Genomic DNA, 8,481 nt, shown 5'->3' on the forward strand with positions numbered 1-8,481 from the left:
AGGGAGGAGGAGAAACACCTGAACTCATAGGCATGGGCAGAAACTTTTTGAAAAGAGTCTTAGGGGCACAGCAGATAGGACAGACACTTGACTAATGGCATTGCATCAAAATAAAAGTATCTGCACAGTAAAGGACATATTTACTAAACTAAAAGGACAAGTAACAGACTGGGAGATCTTTACCAAAATAAATATATAAATAAAAGGAAAAAAAGAAAGGAAAAGAAAGAAAAAAATGAAATGCTCAACATCGTTGGCCATAAAAGAAATACAAATAAAAATAACACTCAGATTCCACGTCACTCCACATGGATTAGCTAACATTGTGAGTTCAGACAATAAATGTTGGCGAGGATGTAGTAGGAGAGTAACTCCACTGAACTATACTGTAAACTAGTACAATTACTTGGACATCTGAAGATTCCTCAAAAAAGATGTATGTTTATATCAATCTTCCCTACAGTCCAACTCTACCACTTCTGGGCATTTATCCAGAACATCACTAGCCAGGATACCATAAAGACACACTTGTACATCCTGACTCACTGATCCACTATTCATAATAGCCAACTATGAAAACAGCCAAGTATAAAAATAACCCAGATGCCCTACTATAGAGGAATAGATGCAAAAAACTCTGGTACCTATATCCACTGGAATTTTACCCAGCCATTAGAAAGAATATTACATCATTTGCAGACATGGAAATGGATGGAAGTAGAACCAACCATGTTAAGTGAAGCAAGGCAAACTCAGAGAGACCAATGGCACATGTTTTCTGCTACATGTTAGATCTAAGATAATGCTGGAACATGATAAATTATACAGGACTCTAGGCATTTACACCCAGTGTGGCCAGAAGGGGATACTTTTAGGGGAGGAACACAAAGACATCATTGCTAGGTGACTCTGATGATATAAAATAATATTTATCAAAATGAATTCCAGGAAATAGAAACTAGAGATTATTTTTCTGTCTTGCTTTTTTATCTCTCTTTGGGGGGAGGGTAGGAGAGAAAGAAATAGTGATACGAAGGTGAACAAATGCAGCAGCGCTACTCACTAGACATTATGTTGAAAATGAACTACACAACTTGTGAGCAGAGAAAGGAGGAATAACTGGGAGAGAGCGAGGGAAGGGTTGACATTGTCCAGAAAGAAATATACTCTTTACCCAACTTAAAAATGGTAACCCAGCTCTACATCACCTTTATAATAGCAATAAAGATTTTTATAAAATAAATTTATTTTAAAAAATAGAACTTCAGTGGGCAGTGGGATGGGAATCGAGGCTATGGAGATAGGTGTCATCTTTCAGGAAATGGAACCTCACAGGCATTCTAGCCTCTGCTAGAGATGTCAGTACACCAAGGAGAGGACCATGAGAGCAATTGGGATAATTCCCCCAGCTTGTTTCCATATAAAATTTTCCCTTCGCTGAAATCAGCTCATAGCAGAAGGCAAGGGAGCTTAGGAAATGTAGGTTTCTGCTGTGTATCCTCAGATAGAGAGCGAAGTACAGAACTGAGAACCATCAAGTTCTGGACATAACTCCTACCACGCTGATGAATTCAGGCGTGTCCCACAATGGTTGGTAGAAAAAGTCATTGACAACATGCCAGTTTTCCTCAGTGTCTAACTGCCTCAGCCCCGTCCACCTAAGCTTGATAATAATGTCAAGCACTGTGTAAGTGAGGGGACTGAAGTGGCTCCACTTGTCATGCAGAGGCTTCTCCTCTTTGCATTGCAGAACACAGCCCTGTTCTGCATGCGCTGCAAATGAGAATTTCATTTAACAGCATCCTGCCATTGAGCTTTCTAGAATACAGATGTCCTTTCAAATCTGCTATGCCTAGAAGCTAATAGTGGAAGGTAAAAATAGCTTTTGCTGTCTACATGGCTTTTCTTACTTGTATTCTAAGTAAAATCACTTAGGCAGACACACAGAGAGCTCTTACTTGCCTTTATTTTGCCCATAGGATAGGAACAGCTTCTAAGACTGCTCTGCTTCAAAGAAATAATCAAAATATCCATTGTGTGGACTGTAAAGACAGAAACACAGGAGCAGACATAGAACAAGGAAAGGAAATTCAGGCACATTTTAAACATAAATGCAAGATTTTTCCCCTAGCTATTAACAAAGTCCAAGTAGAAAAGAATGTTGAAAATTATGAAGTTCATACTTCTCAAATTTTGTTTTTTGCTGATATCAGCCAGAAAAGATGTCCAATTGCAAGTTTCTGTGTCCAAGTGGAGCATATAATCCAAACTTAGAATATGATTATTTCTGAATTAACATTAAACAATACTTGATCATTGCTTTTATTTACCTTCAAATGAAAAGGTATTAGCCAAATGAAGGAAGTATTGATTTTCATTTAAACATCTGTCCTTGAAGGATTTGGGTTTTTTTGGTTACCAAACCATTTGACAAAATGAACATCACGAAGTTGAAACATGTTGGGGATAGGAAAGGGCATGAAGGAGAGAGGAAGGGTGAGCAAATTTAGTTGTTATATTCTATGTACCTTATGTAAACATTGAGAGTTGGGATGGGACAGGACAAGATGGAGGAGAAGGGGTGACATTAATCAAGATAAATTGTACAAGGGGCCGGGAGTTTGGCCTAGTGGTAGAGTGCCTGCCTAGCTTGCATGAAGACCCAGGTTCAATTCCTTAGTACCACATACATAGAAAACAAAAGTCAGAAATGGTGCTGTGGTTCAAGTGGTAGAGCTCTAGCTTTGAGAGAGCCCAAGGACAGTGCTCAGGCCCTGAGTTCAAGCCATGGGACTGATAGAAAAGAAAGATGCAGCGTACTCATGACCTGACTTCTGGACTCGAATCTCTTTGCAAAATTACTTAATACAAATAAATGTTATTTAAAAGTCTCATTGGCAATAAGTTTAGATCAAGACTTGCAGCACTTGTTTATTTTCTTTTAGCTTTGTGTGTGTGTGTGTGTGTGTGTGTGTGTGTGCACGCACGTGCGCGTGTGTACTAGGGCTCGAACTCGGGACCTGGGTCCTATGCCTGAGCTTCTTTTTGCTTAAGGCTAGTGACTTACGATTTGAGTCATGACTCTACTTTCGGCCTTTTGGTAGTTAAGTGAAGATAAAAGTGTCCTGGACTTTCCTGCCCAGGCTGACTTGGAATTACCGTAATTAGATGTTAGTTTCCTGAGTAGCTAAGATTACAGATGTGTGCCACTGGTGCCTGACTTTCTCTTCCTTTTGAAAGAGGTTCATTATTAACTCTGAAAGAAATTTTTTAATGATAGAAAAATGTATGAATTGGGGTGGAAAGATAATTGCTAATGAATCTGTCCAGAACTAAGAAGTTTTTTTATCAGAGAATATTGACACAATCAATGCTAACATCAAAGGCAATGACTGAGGTTTTTCTTTTATTGTTATGTCTAAGTAATTATACAAAAGGTCTCAATTTAATGCATTAGTTTATGAGTACAATGCGTCTTGATCAGTCACTTCTTCAATTAATTTCCATTTTTGAACTGTTTATGTTTATATTTTCTACTTAATAATAACATATTGGTATTACCCACTGACCAGTCACAAAGCTTTCCTACATTTGTGTGTGATTGTGTGTGTGTGTGTGTGTGTGTGTGTGTGTGTGTTTTGTATTTCACAAAGAACATTAGCACCCTCTTCTGGATGACTTTTGAGGTTGTAATGAGAAAATTCCAACACTCTTTTCCTATTTCCTAGCAATGAATAGTCTGAATACTCATTAAATTTGGTCCTGATTAAATCACAGCCTCAGTAATTTAATTATACTGTATATTTCAGAAACACTGATAAGTGTTGGAATCAAAAACATTCCATTGCTAATTATTACCCACTGGGGATACGTGCTTGGTTTGTGAAAAGGGAAGAAGATACATTACATGTCTCACAGTGACTGTCCTCAATGTCTCTTAAACACACAGAGCCATGTAGGAAGGAAGGGAATGAGAGGGCAGATGACAGCAGACTTTCATATTCTGCTCTCAGCTGTCAGCGCTTGGAGGGAAACAAATGCATCTCCTCATATGCTCTTGGTAAATTAGGTTTCTTTACAAAATCAGACACTTTGAAAATTGAGATTGTCTGCAGGACCCACCCTTTCCTGGGATAGGCCTATCACACAGCTGATGTTAGGAATATGATTGCATTTGTTTGATGAATTCATTGATTTATTCTAGAAATAGTAAATACCTACTATGTGCCAAGTTCTCGCTTTAGGTACTGAAGATATAAGAATCGATTCAAGTTCCTAACTTCACAGAGATCACACCGCACTTGTAGTGATAGGAGATAGAATCTAGAAGTAAATATATAATATAGGAGGTGATCATGGACTCTATGTAGAAGGGTGTGAGAACAGAAGAGGTAAATGTGAATGCCATGGATGCATCTTAAACTCAAGGACAGATAAGCCAGTCTATTGATACTACATTAGAGGTTTTCAATCGAAGCCTTCAGGTAGCATGAGGGCTTCTCCACTTGTTTTACAATCCTTAGATGAGTTTTTAAACTTATTTCTGGTAAGAATAACAAGGGACTTGACTGCTAAGCCCAGTCCTTCTTGGAGGGTTGAATTTTGAAGCACTGGCATTGGGTGGTAAAGGCTTCTGCCTAGGGAGAATAACCATCTGCCCAAGATGTTATCTTGAAAGGTTGCTCTGTTTGCATGAGCCACATTAACACTGCTTTTCCCAAACCCCTGCCTTCTGATATTTTGAAAAGGCTGCATTATCCAGGTATAACTTCAACATTGAGTTACCACTCTCTTCTATCTATAGGAATTCTTGGAGACAGTGACAGCATAGGACGTGTAAAATGGATTGTCTGTCACATCTGAATGAGATCAAAGTCGAATCTATTGTGCTAATTAGTTATTGAAATCTTTGCATAATTACATATGCTCAAGGGACATTTACCGACTGTGTTAGTTGTCTCTAACGGCTGGTATCATGTGAACACTGGAACAATTCCATTTTAATGAGAACCAGCTCGGTTTCTGCAGTTTGGAGATACGGTGATATTGTTAATGCATAGTGATTAGCTGTCCTAGTGACTTAGTTTTTCATTGTGAGCTAGATTTGTTTCTATCCCTATGTCATATTTTGTTACCACCCATGGAATATGGACTAGAAAGTAAGTTGACTTAAACTCTATATTATTTGAATATATATAACTCATTTTTATAATATTCTATTTAACACAATCTTTGGCATTGCCCTTAAGCAACTCTGGGATAACAAGATTCAAAGGGCCAGAGTACATGTGAGGATATATTTTTTATCACTCTTGGAACTAAAGACATGTGAGTCAGTAGACAAGATGTAATATATTCAAGTGCAAAGTACATGAATGAAATATGGAGGAATGGTTACTCCTATGGAAGATAGTGCTGGGATAACTTTATTAAAGGGGAAAGTAATCCTATTCAATATTTGCAAAATATCCTGTATCCTAGGATTTTTGATGTTATTATTCTAGCATAGATTCTCAAGTCCTGTGAGCAAACATATTTATTGTAGGTGATCATAGAAACAAAATAAAGAAAAGTAGTGCAAGTAAGTACCTATAAGGAACCATAACTAGGACATAAGCACTACACTGTTAGGTCACGTTTGTGATGTCAGCTGTGTGGGGGGAAATGGAGTGAATTTCTTTATCATCTGGTATAATGTGAAGCATCTTGCTTCAGAGAATGCAGGGCACAGCACAATGCAAATTTGAATTAAATGGAGAATGATTCATTTTCGAGTTTCAAAAGCCCAGACCCTCACATAAACAGGATATTTGGAAGCTTACACAGTTAAAAAAAGAGCAACATGGCTACTTGCTCTCATAAAGATTCCCTGGTTATGAGTGCAGGGGAGTTTGAAAGTAGATGTGTAACCCCAAAGGAATCTTCTCCCACATAAAGCTGAATCTTGAGGTGAGAAATACAACAACAACAACAATAACCACAAAACACAGCTTAAAAGAGAGAGAAAAGAAAATGTGCTACCCAGACAATAACAACAAAACACAGCTTAAAAGAGAGAGAAAAGAAAATGTGCTACCCAGTTAGATTTCTTGAGAACAGCAAGACCTCTTGTTTTGTCTCTTTTCTAAGTCAGTACTAGATAAGCACAGTGGTACAATAGGAAGGATTCTGTGCTATAACTACAAAATGGCTCCAACAATAGTTTCAAGATTTTCCTCTGATTTCCTTCCTGACAGGGATACTCCATACATCTGAGAGTGACGCAAATATATTACAAAGATTCACAGGGTCTAAAGTAGAACCAAGGTGTTCATCAAAGACCTACATGATAGCAGTACGAACCTCTACACCTGCCTGCATGGAAGGAGAAACACCAAGAACAAGATGCCACGCCCCCACCTCTGCCCTCTGTTCTACATGAGCCTCACTGAATCCAGGCAAATACCATGCAGGAAGACTCTGAGTTAACAGAGATTAAGACTGGATTACTGCAAAGAATAGAATCATCAGATACAATTAGTGAAAGAAGAGTCAAGGCAAACAAATGTCTTCCCTTACTTGTTGGTGAAATGAGATAATCTAACTTCCTCTACCTTGGAATGGTATCTCTTGAAAAATGAAGAGGCAGCTGGGTGCTGGTGGCGCATGTCTGTAATCCTAGCTACTCAGAAGGCTGATATCCGAGGTTTCCAGATCAAAATCAGTCTGGGTAGCAAGGTCTGTGATACTTTTATTCCCAATTAACCACCAAAAGAGTCAGAAGTAGAGCTGGGACTCAAGTGATCAAGCTCCAGCCTTGAATATAAAAAGCTTAAGGACAGTGCCTTGGCTGTGAGTTCAAGCCCCAGGACCTGTACAAAAGAGAAAAAAATGAGGCAAGAATAAATGGCATAAGGTAAACAACCTGAAAGAGAAATCTAAATTAAGAAAGGCAAGATGAAGAACAATTTGAATAGTTGCATTGTATTAAAAGTTTTGTATGTCCTAAGTGCTCCCAGGTTATTTATGACACCATTAACTGTGATCTCCTCTGCAAAATGGAACTTTTCATTTTCCATTGCTTTATAAATATTTCTTTTAAACTACTGCTTTATAAATGTTTCTTTTAAGCTTGCATTACCTTTATAGCATATAGTAAGACATACTTTGACATGTTGTGAAATCCACTATATTGATTTAGAATTCTACTTATGTAACATTTATTTTGATAATTTCAGAATAAAGCATCTTAAACATCTTCAGGTACAGCAGAAAGCTGCCAAAGAGAATTTGTTTGCTTTTCTATTTTTTGGTTGCAAAGCATGTTAGAATTTGCCTTTAAGGAAAATGCCTATCATAGCTGTAAAAGTGGACGTGCACTTTTTTTCACTTCAAAGCTACAGAAAACTTTCCTACAAATGTGTTGACAGCCTGAGCAGGGTTGAAAGAATTGAGGTATTAAACACAGTCAGGCAGGTTTTCACTCCCAGCGTATGCTTATCTATGCAGGTAACAAACACTTGAGGGAAAAAATAAACACTAGAACTTGCACAAGCAGAAAGAAATGGCTCCCTGAAAACTCCTCCTCGAGTCATTTTAAACCACTGGAAGTATCTGGTAAATCTTGATTTGAGAGTTTATGGGACATCAGTTAAGACATCCCTTGTCCTAACCAAATAATCACCTTTTGAGGATAGATTTAAATATTAGTAGCAGCCAGAGGCCAGTTACAATTAAAAAAAATGGTTTAGAAAAGCCATATAACGAATGATTGTTGTCCTTAATGTACTATGTTGTCTCTCATCTCCTTTGCTGTCCCTTGGTTATCTCATATTGGTATAGTATCTCACTTTGTTATCTGATATATTGAATTTATTTGTATTTGGATATTTGAAATTTGATAGGGAAGGGGGGAAAACCAAGACGAGTGGGGGGTGTGGAAGGGGGAGGGAAATGGGTACCAAGACATGTGAAAGGGTATCAATGTATGTGAATTAATGCACCTTCTATCTGGCAAATATCATGTAACCCTTTTACTAATTACAATAAAAAATGGTTTAGGTAAATTTACAATAAAAAAGAAGAGAAAAAGGCAGAACTACAACTCAGAATGACCATTCTCCAAGTATGAAGAAAATAATGTCTTGCCCTCCCATCTAACAAAGTTCTTCCATGACCTAAATTACTGTAGCATCATTTGAACAACCTACATGCTTTCGTATAAGACTTGAAATCAGTATTTTAGAAACTTTGAATCATAAAAACAATTTAATGGTTGCAACCGACATTACAAAGTTGAAAAGAAAGCCAGGCATGGTTAGTGCGTACCTATAATCCCAGCAACTCAGAAGACAGAGATAGGAAGATTACAGATGTGGAAATGATGGAGAACTTCGGGCTAGCAGTAACAGTAGAAAGATTATAAGTGATATGTGCTACCCTGAGTGGCTACCATATAAAGGAAACACACAATCATCATCATTTAAAAGTTATTAGTTTAAG

This window comes from Megascapheus bottae, chromosome 2 (assembly GCF_031878675.1).
Source record: "Megascapheus bottae isolate mThoBot1 chromosome 2, mThoBot2.hap1, whole genome shotgun sequence".
In the NCBI taxonomy this organism is placed as follows: Eukaryota; Metazoa; Chordata; class Mammalia; order Rodentia; family Geomyidae; genus Megascapheus; species Megascapheus bottae.